This window comes from Tenrec ecaudatus, chromosome 7, assembly GCF_050624435.1.
Source record: "Tenrec ecaudatus isolate mTenEca1 chromosome 7, mTenEca1.hap1, whole genome shotgun sequence".
In the NCBI taxonomy this organism is placed as follows: domain Eukaryota; kingdom Metazoa; phylum Chordata; class Mammalia; order Afrosoricida; family Tenrecidae; genus Tenrec; species Tenrec ecaudatus.
Genome location: NC_134536.1, coordinates 152,122,303 through 152,136,174, shown reverse-complemented (window position 1 = coordinate 152,136,174; position 13,872 = coordinate 152,122,303). Strand labels below are relative to the sequence as shown.

Sequence of the window (13,872 nt, the reverse complement as noted above, 5' to 3'; positions counted from 1 at the left end):
GGGCGACGGCACCCGGAAGTCTAGGGTGGGCGCCGGCGCCCGGGCTTCGTGCGCCCAACAGATCACCCAACAGCCTGTTCCCCTGGGGGGAGCTTCCTAAGACCCGCACCTGCCCGTGACCGAAGCCATCATGGAAGCGCTCCCTAAGCTTCGGGAAGAGTTTAGGATGCAGAATAAGCCCGTCTTTATTCTGGGTGCCAGCGGGGAAACCTCAAAGTGCTCCTGAAAGAAATCTTGAAACAACGCCTGTTTTCCAAAGTCACGCTCATAGGCCGGAGGATGCTCCCCTTCCAGGACGAAGCTTATAAAAATGTGAACCAAGAAGTGGTGGACCTTGAGAAGCTGGATGACTATGCGTCTGCCTTCCAAGGTCATGACGTTGGATTCTGCTGCCTGGGTACCACCAGAAAAAAAGCTGGTGTGGAGGGATTTGTCCGCGTTGACCGAGCTTACGTGCTGAAGTCTGCAGAGCTGGCAAAAGCCGGAGGGTGTGCACACTTCAACTTGCTCTCCTTTCAAGGAGCCGATAAGTCAAGCGGTTTTCTGTACCTGCAAGTGAAGGGAGACGTGGAAGCCAGGGTTGAAGAACTTAAGTTTGATCGTTACTCCATATTTAGGCCTGGCGTCCTCCTATGTGACAGGCAGGAGTCTCGCCCCAGTGAATGCTTGGTCAGGAAGATCTCTGGCTCCTTACCAGAATCCTGGGCCAGTGCACACTCGGTGCCCGTGGTGACCGTGGTGAGAGGCATGCTGAACAACACAGTGAGGCCCCAAGGCCCTGAGAAGACAGAGCTGCTGGACAACAAGGCCATCTACGCCCCGGGGAAAGTCGAGGATGCTCTCAGACCATACCTGGAAGACTCTCAAGAACGTGCTTTTAACTGCAAGCTTTACCACCCGGGGATCCCAGGCTCCAAAAAAGTCAGCGTGCTTTTACTTTGTTGCTTTGCTATTCCCAGCCTCCTGTCACCCACCAATCCAATCCAGAAATGACTGTGCCCATCCTCAGTGGTTTCAAGCCTTGAAAACACACACACATACACACACACACACACACACACACACACACACACTTCACCCCACCCCACCCCTGGGAGCTTCTGAAAAAGCAATCAGGACCCTCTGCCTCAAGCCTTTGGAATCAGAATTTCTGGGGCCTGGGCATAGGAATCCGTTTTGTTAGTTCCTTCTGTTGCTGGTTCTGATGGTTCTGTTTGGGAAATCAGCTTTGGAAACGCTTGTCTGCAGAGCCCCAGCGTAACTGTGAATTTGTGTTCAAACTGCAGATATTCATGTCTCTGACGTGGTCCAGTGCTAACTTTTTAACTGTGTAAATAAATATTATGCCTTTAAAAAAATAGAGGTATTGACCTGTGTACCTATATTTATACTGCAATACATTGAGAGTGTAGATAGACTTTGGCCCACTGCTCAAGTACTCCCTCAAAGCAAGAACACTTTGTTCTAACAACCTAGCATTCTGTGATGCTCACCCACCCCACCCCCGAGCCCCATTGCTGAAAACAAAATGGGTACACAAGCAAAAGTGGTGAAGAAAGTTGATAGTGCCTAGCTAGTAAAAGATATAGTGTCTGGGGTCTTAAAGGCTTTAAGTTAAATAATCAGCCAACTAGCAGAGAAACAACAAGTCCACCTGGAAGAAGCACACCAGCCTGTGAGAACATGAGGTGTCAGCAGGATCAGTAAATAGGCTTCAGAAAACCCAAAACAAACAAACATAATCATATGAGGTGGGTCAGAGCAGAGACACACAATCAATCTGTAGACAATGGGACATTTCCTTACAGAAGAGTCACAAGGAAGGGATGAGTTAACCAGGGCTCAGTATAGCATTGTGAAACACACAACATTCCTCTGGTTATTTGAGGCATCCTCACCCCCCACCATCTTGACCCAGTCCTGCCTTTCAGTTCTAGCTAGACCAGAGCATTTACACTGGTACAGATAAGAGCTCAGGACACACAGAATCCAGGTCAGATAAACTCCTCAGGAACAGAAATAGGAGTAGTGATACCAAGAGGGTATGTGGAAGGTGGGGGGAGGAGAGAAGGAAGGGGGAACCAATCACAATGATTGTCCACCCCAGGTGGACAAACAACAGAAACCATGGGGGAAAGGGAGACAGCAGTCAGTGCAAGATATGAAAATAAAGATAATTTATAATTGATCAAGGGGTCATGAGGGTGGGCAAGAAGGAGGTAGGGGATAAAAGAGGAGCTGATAGGAAGGGCTCAAATAGAAAGTAAATGCTTAAAAATGATGGCAACATATGTACAAATATGCTTGACACAATTGATGTATTGATTGTTATAAGAACTGTAAGAAAAAAAATTTTTTAAAAAAAGAACTGTAAGAGCCCTCAAGAAAATGATCTTTTAAAAAGTAAGTTAATAAAATAAAAGCAATCCAAAGGCCTGAGTACAGCTGGTTCACAGGGTCAGATTGTAAGTCTTTACAGGAAAAGGCACTCCCACCTGCTGTTGGAATGGTTGGTAGGTTTTAATAGTTGTGGTTAGCAACTTATAAGCGCTCCCTAATGGCCCTTATGAGGCTTAGAATTTTACATCGACTTTTCCTTTGGAAAATATTGTTGGTGGTTTTTCCTACTCCTTATTTTTATCTTTACATAAGTGTTCCTTCTTTCTGTTTGAGTTTATCAGATTTCCCAGATTATGAAACACAGGAGTGGATACACAGGGATAATAACGGATGCAATGGTTTATTAGGGATTAAGGGTTTGGGAAGTGAGGAGAATTGGGGAGTAAATAATTAATGTGGGAGGGGGTGTGAAGCACTGGAACTGATTGTGATGATGTATCTACAACTCTTTTAAAAAGCCAATGAATTATGGAAGTGTATGAGATGTGAATTTTATATGAAGAATTAACAAATAAAGAAGGGGAAAAAGAGAAACCAAAGGTGACCAATGATTACCATGGGTGAAGGAGGAAGAAATTTTTTGTTTGGGAGATATTGAGTTTATGTTAATGGTAGTGGAATAATTTGGTACATGTCGAAGTTATTGAATTGGAGAATGTTTTGTTGTATATATTTATTCCATAATTTTTAAATTTCACTAATAACAATGAGTAAAAGAAGAAAATGTTGTAAAATCTATTGTAGTAAAGATTGTATAACTTTTCTTGATATGATCGAACAATTGAATTGTATGACATGTAAATGAACTGCCAATAAAACTGTTAAAAATGACACAGAATAACAAACCATGAAAGAGAATCAATGCAATACTCTAGTCATGTGCAAAGAAATCTACCCAACAGCAACAGAATATACATTATTTTCATATACACATGGAACATTCTCTAAAATAGACTGTATATTAGGCCACAAAGATAATACAATTTCAAATATGAAGATTCTACACTATATTTTTCTTACCACAATGCTATAAAACTTGAATCAACAGCATAAAGAACAGAGACATAAGTCAAACACATGGAAATGGACAACACACTACTTTAAAATGACTGGACAATTAGATTACATTTTTTCAATTCTTGAAACAAATCATAACATACAAAAACCTTTGGGACACAGTAAAAGTAAGAATCATGGACATTTACATAAATAAATATGCACATGGAAAAGAGGGGAGAAAGACAAAATCAGCAACTTAATTGATTATCTTCAATAACTACACCAAGAGTATCAAAATAAACCTTCAACGGCCTGGGAGAAAAGACATCATAAATATTAAAGTAGAAATAAATGAGATGGAACAAAACACACAAAAATCAACAAGACAACAAGCTGGTATTTTGGAGGGATTAAGAGGATTGTCAAACCACTGGTAAACTTAACAAAGGAAAAGAAAGAGATGATGCAAATATTAGATTTAGAGATGAAAAGAGTAACATTCAGAACCAAATGGAATGAAAGGAAAATAACTCATTATTAAGAGACTGTACTCCAAAAAATTTGAAGTAGAAAGCAAATGTTTTAAGAATGATGATGGCAACAAATGTACAAATGTGCTTGACACAGTGGATGCATGTATGGATTGTGATAAGTGTATGAGCCCCAATAAAGTGATTTTTTAAAGAAGCCCAATGGGCTACAAATGATTAATGTATAGACATCAAAGAGAAATTAAAGCAAATAAAATATTTTTAAAAGAAAATAATTTTATGGTTGGTGGTCACCATTACATGAGGAAGTGTATTAAAGATTCGCTGCATTAGGAAGGTTGAGAACAACTGCTCTAGAGGGTGGGGCGAGATTGGAACTCTTAGACACTCCTGCAAACCTGTATAACAAAAACGTTATGAAAAACGTGATCTGACACTACCTAAAATACCTGGGAATAGAAATATCATATGACCCAGTGTGTTAGACATGTTTGATTAGAGAAACAAATCCTGTGACTCTCATATATGTATAAGAAAGAGCTTTATCAAGAAGTAATTATATATCAAGAAAGCATCCCAACCCAGTCCAACTCAACCCCATAATTTCGAGACTAGTGCATAAGTCCCTCTTCAAACTCATGCAGCTACAAGTAGTGATGCAGAATGCAGGAAGATCACAGGCTGGTGGCTGCAGAGTTCTGTGAATCCAAATCAGTGGAATCATGGCAGGGTATTGGAGGTTCTCATTGGTCAGTGGCAGAGTGTCCCAGCAGGCAGGAAGGCAGATTAAGAAGGCCATACTCTCAAAAACACAACCTCAGGCTGACCGGTTTGCCTGCAATGCTCACCAGGTGTCTAATCAGTGGTTCTCAAGCTGTGGGTCACGGCCCCTTTTGGAGTCAAACGACCCTTTCACAGAGGTCACCTGATTTATAACAGTAGCAAAATTACAGTTAAGAAGTAGTGATGAAAATAATTTTATGTTTGGAAATCACCAGAACTGTATTAAAGGGTCATGGCATTAAGAAGGTTGAGAACCACTTGTCTATATCACATAAAATCATCTAGCTACTACACCCAGCAATACTCCTGCTGGGCATATATCTCAGAGAAGTGAAAATATAACTTGAACAGATATGCATTCTCCCATATTGCAACGCAGTTCCCAATAGCAAGAAGCTGGAAACAGCCCAAAAGCCTAACAGTAGAATGGTTACAGAACTGTACATAACACAAACTAGAATGCTATACATCCCTTAAAACACAGTGATGAAACTACATAACATCATCATGTGAACATACCTGGAAACCATTATACTGAGTAAACTTTGTCAATCACAAAAGGAAAACTATTGCATGAGACCACTACTTTAAAGAATAACTCAGTTGCTTGGGAGGCATTGAATTTATGTTTATGGTGGTAATTTGTAAAAATATTTTAATAATGGTTGCACAACAGAGGTATTATCAATGGCACTGAAATATACATGTAGAAGATGTTGAAAAGGGGGAAATAAACACCAACATAAAGGTAAGCATCTGTTCTCAGGTCATGTAACCTTTTAATTTGGTCTACCAAGCAATAAGGTGGGGTCCCTCTCAAATACAAATATCATTCCCTTATTTGGACATCTTCAAAGCCACTTCAACAGATTAAGCCTCACCTCACCTGGGCCAGTTTTTCCTGTTGTGGGGAGTAGGAGATCAATCATTTCCTGCCATATAAGATTGTTCCATAGTCATCCCTAATCATCAGACACTCCTACGAAAGTGCTTAGTGAGCCTTAATAGAAAATCAAGTCCAGAAGTGCAGGGGGAAGTGTCTGTTTCAGACAAAGGAGACTTCATTTCTGCTGATGGTACAGCAGGAGGGGCAGTCTGCCATTACTCTTAACGTTACCTATACAGATGCCCAGTGGGAAAATACACCCTGGATTGTTCATTTATTTTAAAGATTTTTTTAATGGACATACAATTCACATATCATATAATTCAATAGTTTGATCACATGAAGAAGAGTTTTTCAATCATCACCATAGTCAATTTAAGAATATTTCCTTCTTTATTGTAGTTATTGTGTTAGCACCCTAACATCCCTTGCCATGTCCCAAGATGGTTATTAATCCGGTTACTCTTTCCTGATTTATCTATCCTGGATTTCCTATATGGAAGACATACAAAACAAAGTAAGGGAAACCACAATGACAGAATAAAACAAAATTAATAGAAGAGAAAGCAAAAAATACTAAAATCTGGAAAAAATTAAAAATGGGTCAATAGGGAGATCAAATGATGTTTACATTTTAACCTAACTGCATTGGCCATAATCAATTTTACAATGCTCTCTTTCTGATAGCAAGGATAGTCATGTCCCAGGTTCTAATTGTCTGAGGAAATTTACTGAAGGATTAATCCATGTGGAGACCATGCAAATGGATTTGGGGATTCCACTTTCATCCATAGCCTTCTGAAAACTAGGTGTTCACAAGTTCTGGTACCATTCCCTTCTCCTGATTTGGATTTTATTTTTTATAATCTTTAGATCACACAGGTTGTGTTGTGCTTCTTTCATGTGGAGTTATTTGACTCCTTACTTTGATAGCTGCTTGTTTTAAGTCTTTTTAAAAAATCATTTCATTGGGAGCGTGTACACTTCTTATCACAATCTATGCAACCATCCATTGTGTCAAGCAAATTTGTACATTTGTTACCACCATCATTCTCAAAACATTTGTTTTCTACTGGAGTCCTTGATATCAGCTCCTCATTTTTCCCTTCTCTGCCCCCATGAACCCTTGATAATTTATAAATTATTATTACTTTGTCATGTTTTACACTGTCTGATGTCTCCCTTAATCTACTTTTCTGTTGTCCATCCCCCAGGGAGGTTATATGTAGTTCCTTGTAATCGGTTCCCCCTTTCAACCCCAACTTCCCACCACCCTCCCGGTATCGCCACTCTCATCACCGGTCCTGAGGGATTCATCTGTCCTGGATTCCCTGTGTTTCCAGTTCCTATGTGTACCAGTGTCCATCCTCTGGTCTAGCTGGATTTGTAAGGTAGAACTGGGATCATAATAGTGGAGTGGGGAGGAAGCATTTAGGAACTAGAGGAAAGTAGTATGTTTCATCGTTGCTACATCGCACACTGACTGGCTACTCTTCCCGCCTTCATTTGGGTTTCAGCAATTCCTCTTGGTTACATTACCCTGGATCACGTACTACCAGGCCTCCTACAACCTCTTTACCACCGATTTGGATCACCTGTTGTTCCCTTTTCCCTGGGTTTGTTAACACCACTGCTTTCCCCCCACTGTTCCCTCTCCCATGTTCCCCGGAACTATAGGTTCCATTGTTTTCACCTCCAGATTGTTCATCCAGCTTGTCTTATTTAGATAGACATTCAAGAAAAGGAGTGTTTTCCACTCCTAAAGGCCAACAGTCCTTGAACTAACTGCAAGCTTTTCTTTCTTGTGTTTTGTTTTGTCATTGGCTTGTTGTTGTATGTCATTGCTTGGTGTTGCTCTGTCTTGTTTTTGTGCATGTTGCTATCGCCGTAGGCCTGGGACTGGGGCATCCATAACGCATGCTCAGTTTCGAGCTTCTGGCCAGGAAGAGGTGGTACACCTAGGTGGGCATTACACCTGGATTGGCCCATCTAAGCCAGATGAATCTGATTCAGCCAATGGGGTTGACCACACCTCCCAACGGGGTCCCTGAAAAGCCAGAGGTTTTGCTCTGTCACTCTCTCTCTTTCCCAGTGGCTGCTACATGATGTAGCACAGCCGGGTTGCGGTCCAGAGCAGTCAGGCCTCAGTCCTACAACTGCACCACGGACGCTGTCTGGCTTGTGTTCCATTTACTGTAGAACCTGAAACCGCTCCTATTCTTTCTAAACCCACTTGGATCACAAACCAGGCTTTGGCATGAATTCTTTCTCATGTGGAGCCAAGGGCCGAAGCATATCTCTCCCCCGAGAGATCTAACATAATTTGGTGCTATGTGACTCGGATATAAAAGTAAGTCAGCTCCAGATACTTTTCTGTAGCGGGCCCTCACATCCTGGTCTTATGGGTTTGGGGGCACCTTCTGGAGTCTTTCACCTCACCACCCTTGGGAGAGGGCACGTAGCTGGAAAGGAAGCCAGGTAGAACTCCTCCCGCAACACTGTGGAGGCAGATGGCCCCGACCAACTCATGGGGACACTTGTAATGTATTACCACAGCCCCATCCTCTTGTGTCCATTTTTTCACCCATTCTTACTGGTGTACAGGATTTTACATTTGCCTTTCTATGCCTGCCTTCCTGGGAACTTGCATATCTTTCCCAGTCTGGATTTCTGGGAGGGGCTGGGGCGCTGTTGCCTGCAGGGTGGGAGGACTTCGATTTCCAAAGCCTTCTCGAGTCTCAGTGGTCTGCTTTGTGTCCCGGCCAGCAGGATGTGTCCGCGTAAACCCTATTGGTTTCTTCAGGACTCTGGCTCCAGAGGCTGGCCCCATGCTGACTTTTGGCTAGGCTGGAAGCTGCTGCCGCCATTTGCCCAGCCATGTGACATCCATTCCCTGGCAAGATGGCACCACCGGTGTCCACCATTTTGGCTGTGGGGCGATGGGGTGCATGACCCTGGCCAAGGGGTGGTGCCTGGGTAGCTGGCTGCTTAGGCCCGAGTGTTAGCCCTGCCTAGTCCCAGGAGCCAAATGTTTCCCTTTTCCCTCAATTCCCTTTAGTTTTCTCCTGGTTTTACAAACAAGCTGCTTTAGTGTTCTGTATCAGTGTATTTGTCCTTGCTACTGGCTGGTTTTCCATTGCCAGGCCTCATAACTGTTAACTATCACCTTTCAGTGATGCTGCTTCCGACACTTTGGGGGATAGTTCTTAATACAGCTCCGCCACCACAATGATGTTCCAGCCAGAAATTCCAATTTCCCTAAAGGTTCCCTTCCCTTGAAAGTCTGCTCCTGCCAGCAGGCATCTCTGAAGGCCATGGGACCACACCAAGCAGTGGCCTTCCTAGCTTGTGGTCTAGGAAATGGTGGGACTGCAGCAACTGGTTTTTGACCCCCTCTCCTCTGGTGGAGGCACCTGCCTGAGACCTCAGATTCACGGCACCCAGAGGTGTGAGCTGAAGCTGCGACTATAGACCTTGAGGCATCAAGTTCTCAATAGCCTCCTTGTTTTGTGTTTTCTAGATGGGACTCACCAGCTCCATACCCAGGACTTGCCCCCTTGGATGTATCTTGTCTAATTGGGATAGATTTGATCCGGAGAGGCTGGACAAACAGAAGCTGATTTCGCTTTGCAACTCTATTTGGCCACAGTATCTTTTAGAGAAAGGAGAATCATGGCCAGCCAATGGTACACTTTCCCTTCCAATCCTGAGCCAGCTAGAACATTTTTGTGGAATGATGGGGAAGTACGTGGCACTCCTGTATGTTAGAGCATATTTCCTTCTGAGTAGAGACCTTTGTTCCTGGTGTTCCCAGGACTCCCCCCCCCCCAAGGGATGCTGGATTTAGGGGCAACAATTCCCCCAGCCCTGATATAGCCCTGAACATTCTACCCATAATAGAGGCAGCAGGGGAACTTGGTCCCCAGGCAATTTACAAGCCTTTTACGCTAATTGAACTCAAGCAAATTAAAAATGACTTGGGCAGTTACTCTAACAAACCCGAACAGCCCATAAAACACTTTGAGCACCTCACCCTACCCTATGATTTAACCTGGAAGGATGTAATGGTCACGCTGGGACAGACTATGACAGACTTTGAGAAAGAGCGAGTGCTCAAAGGTGCTAGGAAGTTTGCAGAGGAGTTACATGTGATGAATGGCAATTACCCTGTAGGGGAAACTGCTGTACCTTTAACTGACCCTGCTTGGAATCATAGTGAGCCTCAGGACAAGTGGGCACGGGAACGTTTCCTGGTGTGCATCACAAGTGGACTAAAGATAGGTAGGCAAAGGGCCATTAATTATGCCAAAGTGAAAGCGATTCATCAGGGGCCTGCAGAGCCTCCTGTAGGCTCTTTAGAGCGGCTAAAGGGGGCCCTGAAGAATCATATTGCCAAAGATATCGAATCCGATGAGGGGCAAGCCTTAATCAGGGACAAGTTTCTCATGCAGGCTCCACCAGACATTCACAAGATGCTCTAAAAACTAGTGCAGAAACCTGAAGGAGCTACCCTAGAGGAGATGGTTGCTTTTACAATAGGGAGCAGGAAGGGGAGGCTCAAGCCTGGGAGAAGGAAGGGCATCCGGCATGCCCAGGTATTGGCTACACTTAATAACGGACGCCCATTGAATGCCTCCCAGGTTTCTCAGACCTTTGAACCAGATACCAAGTGATACATTTGCCAGCGGCTGGGTCGTTGGGCTAGGAACTGCCCTAACAGGAACAAGTCACCTTGAGCGCCATGTTTCCATTGCACAAGCAGACCGGCCACTGGGCTGGCCTGTCCTAAGGCCAAAAACCTGGAGGAGGGGCACCCCCAGGCCAACATGCAGCTGCTAATGGAGGATTGAAGGCGCCTAGTGCAGCAGCAAGAGATAGCTGTTATGGTCTGGTCTGGAACCTAGGCTTTCCAAATGTTCCTCACAGTGGAGGAGTCACAGATCCCCCCCACAGGAACCGTGGGAACAAGCCATAACTCCTGAAGTTTGGGACACAAGAGTCCCCGGCAAAGCTAAGTATGCTACCCCTGTAAAGATTTTCCTAAAAGATCCTATCCAGTCTCCCCATCAGCGACAGTATCCTTGAAACCTGAGACAATCAAAGGATTACAACCCCTTATTACCAGTTAAAAAGATGGGTCTTATTGGCTGGTCCAAGACCTCATGATAATAAATGAAGCAGTGGCCCCACTGTGCCCAGTAGTGCCAAACCCCTGTACCCTCCTAGGGGAAATTGTGAATGCCTTTACCCCTGTTCCTATGTTTACAATGAACAAACACTCATGCCTGTTAATCCTAAGATTTTTATTTCCTGTGACACTAACCTAACTTCAAGGGCACTGCCACCTCACAATCTTACCCTTGTCTCACTTAACTGTTCACCTGTTTGTTTTTCCAGAAGTTCTCAGGTTACCAAGGCCGCTGAACCAAGTGTGCCAGTTCCAGGACCGCCAGCTCCTGGACCACCTCGACCTTATCCTGAGCCCTGAATGGATAACCCCTTCCAACATATAGGAAGAGTATGGACCCAAAACCCCACTTTGCCCCTTTTGCCAGCAGGAAGTAGCTAGAGATGTCATCACCCAGTACCCCAAATATTTGGGTCCATATCTCTTCAGGGGGGAAATGTTAGGTAGCTAGCCTAAGGACTGGGGCGTCCATTACACATGCTCAGACGTTTGAGCTTCTGGCCAGGAAAGGGTGGTACACTGAGGTAGGCCTTATACTTGGATAGGCCAGCCCATCTAAGCAAGGTGAATTTGATTCAGCCAATGGAGTTGACCAGTATTGTTGACCACACCTCCCAACAGAGCACCCCTACCCCTACCTCCCGAAAAGGCCAAAGGTTTTGCTCTGGCGTGCTCTCTCTCTCCCTGCCACTGCTACACGATGTACGGTTCCGAGTGGCCAGGCTGCAGTCCCGCAACTGTGCCGTGGACTCTGTCTGGCTTGAGTTCCATTTACTGTACAACCTGAAACTGCTTCTATTCTCTACAACTCACTTGGATCACAAACCAGGCTTTAGCGTGAATTATTTCTTGCGCAGAGCCAAGGACCGAGGTATATCTCTCCCCCGAGAGATCTAACAGCTATAACGAGTTGGAAATCTCATTAAGTGAAATGGACTTTGCCTTGATACCTGGTGTACAAAGAAGCAGATGACTACGATTGACAGGTTATAGATTTGGAAATCATTGGACTTTGATTCAAATCTCTTGACATTTTAAGGATACCATGTATTTATTTTCATTCTCCCTTTGCTTCTTTATGCCATCTTAGTCCACCAGGCATAGTTTTGCATACGTGAATGAGTATGTCTCAAAGTTTTGGCTTATCTCTAACCTCCATAATTAAAATAGTTTTGACACATGGTTTATATATCATACACTTCCAGTTCAGTTGCATTAAAAGAGTTGTGCAATCATCACAACAATCAATCCCATAATTTTCTTCCCTCTATATTAGTTATTAGCTTCCCATTTACCTCCACTCTCTCCAACCTACAATACCCCCAATGAGCCATAATTCAGTTACTGTCTCTATAGCTTCACCCATTCCCGATTTCATATACTGGAAAACATACCCCCCCAAAAGACCAACAATCATGGGGAGGCGGGCAGAAACCCACTGAGGAAAAAAAATCAGGAAGTATTAAAAACTAGACATTTTAAATGGGGTAAATGGAGATCAAATAAATAACAATTTACCTTCATGGTATCTGGCATGATGACATTTATGATATTCACATCACTATGGTCAGAGAGGATTCATCATAGGCTTCCTCCATGTAGGGACCCTGAAAATGAGTTTTGTGTTCCCAGTGTTATTCACTGCTTTCTGCAAATCAGGTGCTCACAATTTATACTCTCATACCATTCCCTCTTTTGGACTTAGATTTATTATTTATCATCCTTGGATCACACAGGCTGATGTGCTTTTTGCTTGTGGATTTATTTTTCTAATCCCCATTTTTTGTATTGTGTCCAGGAACTTTTAACCTATGTATTTTGGTCTAAAAACATGTGTACCTTCTTTTTTTTTAATTATTAGAAATTTACTATTTCATAGGTTAAACATACAAAATATATTTAGGCTTTACACTGTTACAATCATCTTTAAATCATTGGCGTATCTTGCAATAGTTATGTACAGAGGAATTCATTATCAGATGTTAAGAGTTACAAGATAAAATGTGAAATTAGCTAAGACAAAGAAAAAAATTTAATTGCCCTTTGAATTAGAAGTGTTTAGAGTATTCAGTTTTCATCTACCACCATCAATGGTATATAGTCCTTGTAATGGATTGAATTGGATTATGGATCAATTGCAGCAGACAGCATTTCTTCCATGTCCTCTTGAGAAAAAGGTTCCCCCTCTTCAGTCATATACTTGACCAGTTCTTCCTTAGTGAAAAACCCGCGTTTAGCTGGATCTAATACCTCAAACGCATGAAGAAGGATATCTTCGGGAATTGGTCTGTATCTTCTTTCCAGTAGTACTTCTGTCATCACTGGGAGAAATTTTTCTAATCGGATGCATCCAGTGGGTTCTTCTTCTACATCTGCAAACAGGTCATGCAGCTCCTTCACTGGGGCAGCATCCCAATGACTGGATAATTGTTCACATCCACTGTATTGTTCGACTCATGGTCAAATACTTCAAAGGCTTCTTGGATCCTTTTGTGAAATTCTGTTACTGCCATCTCTGGGCTTTCCCAGTCTTATCCTCCGCCATCTTGTTGCGGAGCTCATCTCCCCGGAGACACCTAACGAGGCTCCCCCACCCCCTCCGGCGTCCGCAGCGGACCTGGCGGGAGGATGGGCGGCTGCTGTGTATCTTCTTTTTATAAAAGTGTTCTGAATTCTAAATTAATGTCATCAATAGAACCACCAGCAGCTCCATGGGGATGGTTTATAATTTTATAATTATAAAATCAATATAAAATTATAATGATGTCTCTAAAGTAGACGAGGGGCATATATAAAACATGCAAATGGATTTTGGGCAAGAACTTAATTGTAGCACTTAAATAAGAACAATTAGTTCCTATGACATGGCTCTACTTGATAAATGCCTGTTTGGAGAGATCACTGAAGATATGGGTACTACAGCAGTGAATTGAAGAACTCAGATGGTGCTGGCTATCAGAAAGAATAGTGTCTGGGGTCTTAAAGGCTTGTTTTACAACAAGCAGCTAAATCAGGTGTCAGCTAAGTCCACACAGAAGCACACCAGCCTGTGTGACCCAAGGATTATAAACAATAAAATCCAAAACTGGAGGAGGGAACTGTAATAGAGGTTAAATTCTGAGCAG

General features: G+C 43.2%; 2 pseudogenes; one reads left to right on the top strand and one right to left on the bottom strand.

The window, feature by feature from the left end:
• The first annotated feature begins 130 nt into the window (after nt 1-130).
• LOC142452550 (protein HTATIP2-like) lies at nt 131-993 on the top strand (annotated as a pseudogene).
• An 11,821-nt stretch (nt 994-12,814) lies between these two features.
• LOC142452996 (dynein regulatory complex protein 8 pseudogene) lies at nt 12,815-13,339 on the bottom strand (annotated as a pseudogene).
• Nucleotides 13,340-13,872: the final 533 nt, after the last annotated feature.